Below are 12,875 nucleotides of genomic sequence, written 5' to 3'. Positions count from 1 at the left end.
TAAAGTGGGCTTAGTTGTATATTTTTATCTTTTCATGGCCTATATTTACCCACATTTTATATTAGGATTGTGAATTATGATATTTTATTGTTTGTACTTGCCTAAAATACTTTGCCCATTTTTTTACTATTATTATTTATGGATCACTTTTTTTTATTTTATGTTTCCTTTATACAGTTTAAAGTTAAGATTCATATGCATATTTGCACGTGCACACATGCACATACACCAACTAGAAAATCTTTTTCTTTTAAAAAATGATTTAAGATATTTGCATTTATTGATACTACTAATGTGTTTGGTCTCTACTGTCTTATGGTATAATTACTTTATGTATTATGAAATATTTAATATATTTCTGTGATTAATTTTGCAGATATATTTCTATATTTTCTTTTCATATTTAAGAATTTTTGTATTTTGGTTTGAGCAGTCACCTTTTACTACTATCTTTAATTATGCCTTTAGTCCCATTTCCTTACTTTTGCTTCTAATATTTGTTTTGTCAAATTTAAATCATAGTCTTTGACACACACATATTTTCTACACTGTGTAGATATAGATAAAATTATTCACCTTCCCTCTTACTCTCTCATCATATTTTTACCTCATGAATACAAGTCTTGGCAATAATTATTTTATAAGACACCAAAAACACAACAAAAATAAAAATCAATAAGTGGGCTACAGTCATGAATTGCTTAATGATAAGGATATGTTCTAAGAATGAATCATTAGGCAGTTTTTTCATTAGGCAATTTTGTCATTGTACAAACGTCATAGAGTGCACTTATACAAACCTTGATGGTTACTACTCACCTTCACTATTTGGCATAGCTTATTGTTCCCAGGATGCAGAACTTTACAGCCTGTTACCATACTAAATACTATAGGCAATTATAAGACAATAGTATTTGTGTAGCTAAACATATCTAAACATAGAAAAGTATTGTAGTAAAAATACAGTATAAAAGATTTAAAAAAAATGGTACTATATGGGATACTTACTATAAATGAAGATTGCAGGACTGGAAATTGCTCTGAATATATCAGTGAGACAGTGAATAAATGTGAAGCCCTAGGACAGTACTGTGCACTACTGTAGACAACAAACACTACACACTGAGGCTACACTAAATTTATTTTTTTTCTTCAATCATAAATTAACCTTAACTTATTGTAATTGTTTTACTTTATAAACTTTTAATTATTTAAACTTTTCAACTCTTTTGTAATAACAGCTTAAAACACAAACACATCATACAGCTATGCAAAAATATCTTTTTTCTATACTTATTCTATAAGATTTTTTTTGTTTTACTTTTTAAACATTTTTTTGTAAAAATCTAAAACACAAACACAAGTGTAACATAATTGTATGAGTTACACTTTTATATAACTCCATATTTAATCACTTTTATTTATTTATTTTTTTAATATTTTATTGATTTTTTACAGAGAGGAAGGGAGAGAGATAGAGAGTTAGAAACATCGATGAGAGAGAAACATCGATCAGCTGCCAAGGCGGGTGCCATGTGACAGCTATGCAAAAAATATCTTTTTTCTATACTTATTCTATAAGCTTTTTTTGTTTTACTTTTTAAACATTTTTTTGTAAAAATCTAAAACACAATACATCTTAACTTAGGCCTGTACAAGGTCTGGATCATCTATATCACTATCATCTACTTTCATATCTTGTCCCAGTGGAAGGATTCAGGGGCAATGTTCCGTGACAGCAATGCCTTCCTCTGGAACACCTCCTAGAAGACCTGCCCGAGGCTCTTCTTGAGAAGGTGTCACTCTTTTCAGAAATATGCTGATGGTCGTTTTCTTGGTTCATTTCTTTTTTCATAATTGGTTTGTAAGTAGATAACGCACCATGGAAAGCATTCAGTGTTTGGGTCCATTTTCTCAATTTTAAAAACATACATGTATATTTTTATTGATTTTTAGAGAGAGAGAAAGGGAGAGAAAGAAACATCAATGTGAGAGTAGAACATCCATCAGCTGCATCCTGCATGCCCCCCACCAGGGATCAAGCCCGAAACCCAAGTATGTCACTGGGAATCAAACCAGCAACCTTTCAATGAACGGGATGACGCCCAACCAACTGAGCCACACTGGCCAGGGCTCTCAATTTTTTAAAGGAGTTTGTTGAGTTCTGCAAAAGCTTCTGCAAATCCTTTCACTGTAAATTTTATTGGGATTCTTTTTTTCTATTGCAGATGCATTTTTTCTTGCCTCTTCTTCAGCTATGTACTAGTATTCCTGTTCCACTTCTAACAACTCTTCATTAGTCAGTTCCTCAGGAACCATATCTAGGAGCTCAATGTCATTCTCATCCACACCCAGGTGAAAGTTGATTACCATCTCAGTCAGAACCTTGTTGATTTTGCAGCCTTCCATCCTTGGCAAGTCCTTTGAAGTCTTGCCACTCATTCACTTTTTGGCAACATCACCCCAAGTCCAAGCAAGGTTCTTGATATAGTCATGGATGTTGTAATCCTTCCAGAACTGGGTCAGTACATTCTCAGTGTCTTCCTCAGTTGCAGTGATAACCTAGACAAGGGTCCTCCTCAGGTAGTACCCTTAGAAACTGCTATAATCCCATGATTTAGTGGTTGGATCAAAAATGTGCTGTTTGGGGGGAGTAAGACCACATTGATATTGGGATGAAGATCACCAATAAAAAGAGTATATCTGGAATTATTATCAACAATGAGACAAATCTTAAGAGCTGTATTATTTTCCAAATAAACTGCTCCCATTCATCTGGCCTAGCAGTTCAGGTGAGCCTCTTAGAAGAGGATCTAGGTAATCCACGACTTTTTATTTCTCCTTTAGTACATTGGCAGTGTGTGCTTAATGATATGTTTGAAGGCGCTGGAGTTCTCATTGTGCCAGATCACAAAGGGTTTCAATTTGTTGCCCGCAACATTGCCCTCAAGCAAGATTATTATCCTTTTCTTAATATTCTTGAAACCAAGCATTGAATTGTCCTTCATATAAATGAAAAGCCTTTCACACATCCCTTTCTAGAATAGGGAGGTTTTATCTATGTTGAATATTTGCCCTGGCAAGTAATTTTTCTCTACAATCAGCTTATCCAGGATTTCAGAAAATTCCTTAGCTGCTTTCACATCAGCTCTATCAGTCTCACCACTCACTTTCACATTCTTGAATTTTTACAGTATCCAAAGCTAGCAGTAAATTCAACAGCATAGTCCGTTCCAGCCTTTTTGTTCAACATCACAAAAAACTTTTTGCTTTAGCCATGACCCTCATACTGTTGAGAGGGATACACTTTTATGTCTGGTCTTCAATCCAGGTCATTGGAAGTTTCTCTATGTCTGATATAGGTCCTTCTTGGTTTTTTGATAGTCTTGTTGCCTTCAGTGAAGAATATCCTTTAACAGCTATCAGTTTTTATCATTTTGTTCTTGTTCTTAAAGATTGTAGTAATAGTGGGATGGGACGTGTCTGACTGGTGAACAATAACCATCATTGATTTTTCACCTTCATCATATTTAATCACTTTTCATTTAATTTCCAGGTCAATCACTCAATGTGGCCTCCTACTGACAACATTAGCAGTGGGGCCATGATTATCAAAAAAACATGAAATTAAATCAAGAACAAGATAAAATGGTGCAATAAAGAGATGCAGTAAACACAAACAGTTTCCAGCATAACACTGCACACTGTTTTACAGCAGACATTTTTTATAAATAGATATAGTAGATTGTAAAATAATGATAAATACTATATTTAGTTGAATCATAAACCAGTAGCAGCTGTTTATTATTATTAATAAGTGTTATCTATAATAATAAAAGCATAATATGCAAATAGACCGAACGGCCAAACAGCAAAACAACCATCCAGACGACTACGTTATGACAGGCACTGGAGCCAGACCAGCCAAGGCGGGTGCCATGCGATTGGTCAGAGGGCCCCGCCATTGCCCCATGATTGCCCAGCAGAGGGAGGTCCAGGCCACTGGCAGGCAGGGCAATTGATCGGTGGGGGGGCTCCGTGATTACCCCAAAGAGGGAGGCCCAGGCCACCCTCTGTAGGGCGATCAATCAGGGGTGGGGGGCTCCACAATTGATCGCCCCAAAGAGGGAGGCCCAGGCTACCGACCAGTGGGCTAAGGTGGGTGGGCGGTGCTTCCCTCTATGGGGCAATCAATCATGGAGCCCCGGCTGGGTGGGTGGGACCTCCCTCTGAGGGGCTATCGATTGCAGAGACCCGGCCAGGGGGAGGCCCCAGCTACTCGGCCGGCAGTGCTGTGGCAGGTGGGTGGGGCCTACCTTTGCGGGGCGATGGATTGCGGAACTCCCAGACTGTGAGACGGTGCAGGCCGGGCTGAGGGACCGCCCCCCTCCCGAGTGCATGAATTTCATGCACCAGGCCTCTAGTGTACTGTATATAATTGTATGAGTTACACTTTTATATAACTCAGCACAGTAGGTTATTTACACAAGCATCACCACAAACACAAGAATAATGTGTTGCACTATGCTAAAACAATAGCTATAACATCACCAGGCAATAGGAATTTTTCAGTTCCATTATAATTTAATGGGACCATCTCATATATGTAGCTCTTCACTGACTGAAATTTAAGCTACTCATGACTGTACATCAAACTTAAAAGCTTTTGCATAGCACACAAATAAAACAATCAACAAAATAAAATGGCAATCTACAGACTAGGAATAAATATTTGCAAACCATATATTAGATAAGGGGTTAATAACCAAAATATATAAAGTACTCATACAACTCCATAAATTTATTTTTTAAAACAATCCAGTTGAAATAAAAGGGGACATATGTAATACTTTCAACAGTAAATATTTAATTAAAAAATAAAGTACAAAAAGAAAAAAAGAAAAATGGGCAGAGAAACTAAATAGACACTTTCCCAAAGAAGGAATATACATGGGCAACAGGTACATGAAAAGATGCTCAACATCACTAATCATCAGGGAAGAATAGAGAAATGCAAATCAACACACAATGAGATATTACTTCACACTTGTTAGAATGACTGTCATCAAGAAGAAAAGAGAGAGCAAGTAGTGAGAGAATGTAAAGTGTATTCCTGTACAATAATGATAGGAATGAAAATTGTTACAACTACTATGAAAAACAATATGGAGGCTCTCCCAAGTTAAAACAAACAAACAAATAAACAAAAAACCCACTGTTAATGTTTGATATATCATCAAGGTTCTTTGAAACCAACTGAGTATTTTTTTAATTTTTTGTTTATTTTAAAGCAATTTAAACTATTTTAAGGTTTGATTTTTATATTTTCTTAGAAATCGAGAGAGTAAAGAGAATAATGCTTTATTATTATTTGAATGGCATAAAGTTCATTATAACTTACATTTAACATATGAGCTATTAGACCCTTTTATAAATCATAAGATATACTAACAGCTTTGATGATCTTTTCTTTCCTATATTTTGAAATATTTTGCTATTCCACTTTATTAGGGAGTATTTCATAATTACCCATAATTTAACCCAACCATTCAAAAATATATTAAAATACTTAGAAAAATGGAAAGATTGGTGACTTCTCCTAGGAAGATGATACAGTTTTGAAATAAAGCACCACAATGACATATCCTTCAGTATTCATGTTGTTAAAGTACTGAATCATCTTTCAAGTAGGTAAAAAGGAACTCTAAAGACACTATCTTTTTAGCTTATTTTTTTCACCTTTTATTGAACACGGCTGAATATGAAGTATTTTTTTAAATTGTCTGATTACAATGCAAGGAGAAAAATATTAACAGAGGGAAACACTTCAAAATTATTAGATGAATAAGATGATAAATTCAAAGAGATGGTGAGTGGCTCTCTGCTAGGATGATAGTGGTAAAATTCATAGTATGAAAAGCTCAGATTAATTCCTGAGTGGAAAATATGTCTATGGAATTAACCAAAGAATTTATATGTATATATACATAGTCTGGGATGGGGCAGGGGCTGGGTGAAGGGGAAAAAAGGGGGAAGAGTTGGGGGACATCCTATCTAATAAGGAGGGAATATGCTAATTGACCCTCACACCATCACAAAGATGGCAGTGCCCACAGCCAATAAGGAGGGAATATGCTAATTGACAGCCCCACCCTCAAAGATGGTGGCGCCCACAGCCACAAGATGGCAGTGCCCAGTCCACTCAACCCCACTGGGCCAGCAGGCATGAGCACCTGCCTCCGGAGTCCCCCAGTCCCTTCAGCCCCCCAGCCACCCAAGGCTGGCCCGAAGCACAGGCAAGCCTCAGATGGCAACTTCCCAGCCACCCAGGGCCTGACCGAGGCTCAGGTAACCAGGGCCAGCTGAGGCTTGTGCTGCCGGCGGTGGCAGCAGCAGAGGTGTGATGGGAAGTCGCCTTCCTCTGATCGCCGGGTCACCTCCCACCCCTGAGGGCTCCCAGACTGTGAGAGAGGATAGGCTGGGCTGAGGGACCCCCCCTCCAGTGCATGAATTTTCATGCACTGGGCCTCTAGTCTATAATAATGTCAACAAAAATAAATAAATAAGTGAAATAAGACAGTCAGAGAAAGATAAATATCACATGATCTCATTCATTTGAGGAATATAATGAACAATATAAACTGATGAGTAAAAACAGATCCAGAGACAGAGAAGCATCAATCAGACAGTCAAACCTCAGAGGGAAGGTAGGGGAGGGTGGAGGTAAGGGGGAGAGATCAACCAAAGGACTTGTATGCATGCATATAAGCCTAACCAATGGACACAGACACCAGGGGGGTGAGAGCATGGGTAGGGGGGTTGGGGGGCAATGGGGGATAAGAACACATGTAATATCTTAATCAATAAAAATAAATAAATCTTGCTGTCCCTCCCAGGGCCAACTAAAAAATAAATAAAATAAAATAAAAAATAAGCTATCTCATTCAGAAAATCATTCAACAGGAAGAATTTCATCTCACAACATTATGCAACAAGAACCTAACAATCCTATATACTAAAAAGATATGGAACAGTATTTGTTAATATTTTATGATGTTTATGCACAAGCATTTACTTGATAAGACCATTAGCACATAAATGCAAGAAATAAAAATAAATGGAAGAAAATAGATGATATAGATATGAGATTAGTGTTTCTAAATTAAAAATGAAAATGTGTTGTAATTATGAATCAAATAAGAAAGTTGTGCTTGCTTCAACAAAATTTGGATCTATTAAAGTGCTCAGGAGTTTTCATCTTGGTTCAAATACAAGAGGAACCTGAAGTAATGATAAGGAAGAACCTGCTAGAGATGTACTTGAAATATAGAATCAGAATTTACTAGATGAATACTTCTAGCTTCAGAAATGATAGTTGAAGAGCAGTTTGAGGCATTGTACATTTTATGGACATATACTTTCCAAATAGGGGGAAAATAAAATATAAGGTTAGCTATGTTTAAATTCTTACTAATATTTATAATGATGTTTTTCACTATCTTATTTAACTCCTATGTTATTATAAAATGACTTAAAATAATAATAAAAAAAACTATTGTCTGGAACAGCCTGTGTAATATTAGTATTATTTTTCCCTAAAAATATTTGGAAGGATGGAAGGATTCACTAAGGAAGCCACATGAACATGAATTTTCTCTCCTCCCAACTTTATTAATATATAATTGACATATAACATTGTGTAAGTGCAAGGTGTATACCTTTGATGATTTAATTAATACATATGCATAATGATTGCCAAAATGTTAGATAACTACCTGCAACCAAGGTACATGGCCTTGACCAGAATCAAACCCGGGACTCTTCAGTCCGCAGGCCGACGCTCCATCCACTGAGCCAACCCAGTCAGGGCTCCCCAGAACTTAATCTTATAACTTGAAATGTGTGCCCTTTGACTTATCTTTCTCCATCCACCCAACCCCCCCCTTATCCCCCAGACCTTGGCAACCACTATTCTACTCCCCATCTCTATGAATTTAGGGAGTATTTTATATTCTACATTTAAGTGAACTCATACATTATTTGTGTTTCTCTGGGTGACATGTCTCACATAGTATTGAAAGGATTTTAGAGACAGGAGAGGTAGTTTGAGGGAAGGGGGTCCATGGGAGAGGAATGCGTACCTGACAGGCAGAGACAACTCCAAGCTGCCAGATTGTTTATGAGAACATTACAAGATAAGGGGAAGAATAAGAGGGGTCACTGTGTGAGCTTTGAAACTTTGAAACTGATGCCATGCAGGGAAAGGCGGAAAGTGGCCAATTAGGAAAGAATGGGGGACATAAAATTAGGAAGGGTTTAATTAGAAAATGTCATGAAGAGACAAAGAAGCTTTCGGCATTTATAAACCTGTAGACAAAGAGACACAGAGGACTGGTTTTTCCCCATTTTAGAAAGAGATAGAGGTTTTTCTCATTTGGGGATCCCTTCCCAGGGGGTTCCCCTTTGTAGATACCTCCCCAGGGGAGTTTGTATGTTCTTCCACACTTTAGCTTAAAATATTTTGGTCCGAGAATTTTATTCTTCAAACTTCAGAGGACAAAAACCCCTGAAGAGAGTCCAAGCTTGCCATTCTGGGTATAAGCATAATGCCCTCGAGATCCATTCATGTTTTTCCAAATGGCAGAATTTTCTTTTTTTTTAATGGCTGAATAATATTCCCGTGTTTTTGTATGTATGCACACATTGTGTATATATATATATATATCTCCCATTTTTTTATCCATTTATCTCTTGATACATACTTAGATTGTTTCTATATCTTGGCTATTGTGAATAATGCTGCAATAAACATGGAGCTGCAGATTTCTGTTCAAGATAGTAAATTTTATTTCCTGCAGATATATACTCAGTAATGGAATTGCTGGATCATATGGCAGTTTTATTTTTATTTTTTGAGGACCCACCATACTGTACCAGTTTACATCCTACCAACAGAGCACAATGATACCCTTTTCTCTACATCCTGCCAACAGTAACCTCTAGTCTTTTTTATTTTATTTTTATTTATTGAATCTATTGGGGTGGCATTTATGTATAAAAACCTAAGCAACCTTTATGACAAATGACTGGAGTGACCAGAACGACCAGTCACTATGATGTGCACTGACCACCTAGGGGCAGATGCTCAATGCAGGGGCTACCCCCAGCCCACAGGCCCTGATCAGTGATGGGGCCTGCTGGCCAACTTCCTGGTCCCTCCCCCTGGCTGGCAGGCCCCGATTGCCTGATTGGGGCTGGGCCCCCCAGGCTGGAACATGGAACTGGGGGTGGGTGGTGGTGGATGCAGCCCCTTTCCCAGGGAGGCCAAGGGCCAGCTCCCTCCTTTGGGTGAGTGGCCAACCTCCTGGGTCCCTCCCCTGTCCCTCCCCCGGCTGGCAGGCCCCAATTGGCCCGCCGCCTAACTACCGTGGTGGTGGTGGGCCCCTCCCCCGGCCGGCAGGTCCTGATTGCCTGATCGGGGCTGGGCCCTGGGCTGGGACCAGGAACTAGGGGTGATTGGCAGTGGACGCAGGCAGTGAGGGAAGGAGGAGGGGGGAAATCAGGGAGGCAGGGAGGTGGGGAAGCAGGGAATCATGTGGTGGTGGTGCACTGGCATCAAGGAAAGGAGGAGGTGGGGAAGTGGGAAGGAGGGGAACCTAGTGGCCCTGATTCCTGGCCAAGCTTAGGGACTCCACTGGTGCAAGAATTTCGTGCACTGGGCCTCTAGTCCTATATAATAAGAGGTAATATGCAAATTAACCCTCAAGCCCTCACAAGATGGCTGCCTACAACCAGGCCAGCAGGGGGGTTAGTGAGGGACGACCAAACAACTGAAGAAGCAGGCTACGTGGGGCAACCAGGCCGGCAGGGCAGCTGTGAGGGGTGACCAGGCCCGTAGGGGGAGCAGTTGGAGGTGACCAGGCCAGCAGGGGGTCATTTGGAGGCAATTAGTCTAACAGGGGGGGCAGTAGGGGGCGACCAGGCAGGCAGGCAGGTGAGCAATTAGGAGCCAGTGGTCCAGGATTGTGAGAGGGATGTCCGACTGCCGGTTTAGGCCCCATCCTGGGGTTTGGGCCTAAACTGGCAGTCGGACATCCCCCGAGGGGTCCTGGATTGGAGAGGGTGCAGGCTGGGCTGAGGGGACCTCCCCCCCCCCCACACGAATTTCGTGCACCGGGGCTCTAGTTGGTTAATAAAATGACATAGGCTTCCGGTATGTTATTCTATAATACATCATCTGTATATTGTATTGTGTATTTTTTTATAATAGCCATTCTAATGGATGTGAGGTGATAGCTCATTGTGATTTTTATTTCCATTTCCTCGATAACTAGAGATGTGAAACATCTTTTCATCTACCTATTGGCAATTTTTTTTATGTCTTTAGGAAATATATATATATATCATATCCTCTGGCCATTTTAATCAGAATATTGGCTTTTTGCTATTGAGTTGTATGAATTCCTTATATATTTTGGATTATTAACCTCTATCCACATTTATGGTTTAAAAATATTTTCTCCCATTCTTTGTGCTGCCTTTCCATTTTGTTGATTGTTTCTTTTTTTGTGTGAAATTGATTTTTACTTGGATATCCAGGGTGCAGCAAAAGAAAGATTACAGTTGTTCATATGGAAAATAATACAGTAATTAATAAAACTTAATGATAGAATAAACTCTTTCATATACTCACAACTGTAAACCTAGTTTCACCCCAGCCTGTAGTCTACTTGTTTATCTTTTGCTTTGTATTTATATTTTTTGGTGTCACATCCTGTGTAAAAGAACTTTTTCCCTATGTTTTCTTCTAGGAAGTTTATGATTTGGGTCTTACATTTAAGTCTTTAATCAATTTTGGGTTAATTTTTTGTGAGTGGTGTGAGGTAAGGGTCCAGTTTCATTCTTTTGCATGTGAATATCCAGTTTATTAAAAAGACTATCCTTTCTTCATCAAATATTCTTGGCTCTACTTTCAAATATTTGTTGATTGTATATATATGAGTTTACTTCTGGCCTTTGGATTGTTTCATTGGTCTATATGTCTGTTTTCATGATAACACCATACTGTATTGATTACTATAGCCTTGTAATATAGTTTGAAATTATAAAGTCTGATGCTTCTAGCAATTTTGTCCATCTTTCTTAGAATTGCTTTAGTTTTGGGGGCCTATTGTGTTTCCACAAGAACTGTAGGATTTGTTTTCTATTACTGTGAAAAATGCTATTGGAACTTTGTTAGGAATTGCACTCAATCTATAGATGGCTTTGGGCAGTATGAACATTTTAACAATATTGATTATTACAATTAATGGACACATTAATTGTATATCTATTTGTTTTGTTTCGTTTTTTGTTTTGTTTTGTTTTCAATTTCCTTTATCAATGCCCTGTCCTGTATTTTAAGGACTGCAAACTGCCTCCTGGCAGTTGATGCTTTTTCTTTCAGAGATCATTGCCCTATGTTGCCTGTTGTCCAGTATATAAAAATACCCATCATCAACTATGAAAGACATACAGTTCTTTTTGGAAATTCAAGGGAAAAACATATATTTTTGTTTTGATTACCAACTCTAGGGTCAGAAGGTGATTCAAGTATCACATCTAATTGTACAAATAGGTTTCCTGCCTTTTCTTTGTATCATTTTCTTATGATTGTAATGTAATCATAAATTTGTATTAGTTTAATGTTTTAATATTATTCATAGTCATTTTTATCATTATCCCTAATTTAAAAAAAAAATGAAAGCCTTTTAAATCTGTTTTATGTCCTTTAGATAATGCTCCCATTAATCTTTGAAAGTCCTCTTGTTTTATAGCATGACAAAATTATAGTCTAATCTGAGTCGCTTCCCTTACCTACAATAAGCTATTTTTGTTTTGTTTGTCAGTATATTTTTTCCTGAATATTTATTTGTATTTCTCTAGACCGAGGTGATTCTTTGTATAAGGAAGGAGAGGAGTTTCTTTGTATTATTTGCTTCCTTAATTTGTCTTTTACTGTGGTGTAGTTTGTTTAAAAACTGACATATTTTTATCTGTTTTCCGATCTTTTGTTTACTCTGATTTGGCTTCCTTAACCAATTCTGTTTGTCCTGGTTTTGATTATTTTCACTTACATGTAAACTGAAGCTTGTGCTATTGTCTATCTCCTGTTTATTCTGAGGGTATGCACAATGAAAGGCTATTGTTTTCTGATTGTCCTAAATGTATTTTGGAAAATTATAACCTGAGGGTTAGATATTAGAATCTGGGTGGGCACCATAACGCTCTAAGGACTTCTGCATTTCTTTCTTTGTCAACCCTTTGAAATTACATCCTGGGGTTTTGTTGTTGTTTTGTTCTATTTTGCATTATGCTGAGTGCACTACACTATGCCTCTAAAGCACTATTTTTATACCTCTCTTAATATTTGAAATATCATATATCACCTGTCTCCTCATGTTATATATTTATATGTATATTAGGTTAAGTAGATTTAATAAAAAATGTTTTCTCAAAAAAATTATATCTAATATGTAATTTCTATTTTATTCAACAGATCAGTGCCACAAATCACTATACCACATATGTTGGATAGTGTGCTGACAATAATATATTTAAAATATCATATAAAACCTAATTAGTAAATTGTATATGAATAGTGGTTAATAGAGCAGACTCTGTTCTAAGACTCACTTAGAACTTAGTGAGTTCTAAGATTTAAAAGTAACTGGAATCATCCCTCATAGAGATATCACAAGAAAGCCTTATTTTCTTTCCATTTGTAAATTTATCTAACATTACTATTGAAGTCTTAGCATATTTATGAAGGCTCAAGGTACCCTTGCAAAGTGTATTTCCCACACTTGAAAGTATTAAATAAAAGTTAACACTAA

The 12,875-nt window shown here is 37.6% G+C and overlaps 1 protein-coding gene across 1 annotated transcript in view; it reads left to right on the top strand.

Moving 5' to 3' along the window:
- MGAT4C (MGAT4 family member C) overlaps positions 1-12,875 on the top strand; it is a 724,941-nt gene that overhangs the window by 697,263 nt on the left and 14,803 nt on the right. The gene's annotated exons all lie outside the window — the stretch shown is intronic.

Source organism: Myotis lucifugus, unplaced genomic scaffold, assembly GCF_000147115.1.
Source record: "Myotis lucifugus unplaced genomic scaffold, Myoluc2.0 scaffold_9, whole genome shotgun sequence".
In the NCBI taxonomy this organism is placed as follows: Eukaryota; Metazoa; Chordata; class Mammalia; order Chiroptera; family Vespertilionidae; genus Myotis; species Myotis lucifugus.
The sequence above is the reverse complement of the archived record's forward strand: the minus strand, read 5'-3'. Positions and strand labels throughout refer to the sequence as shown.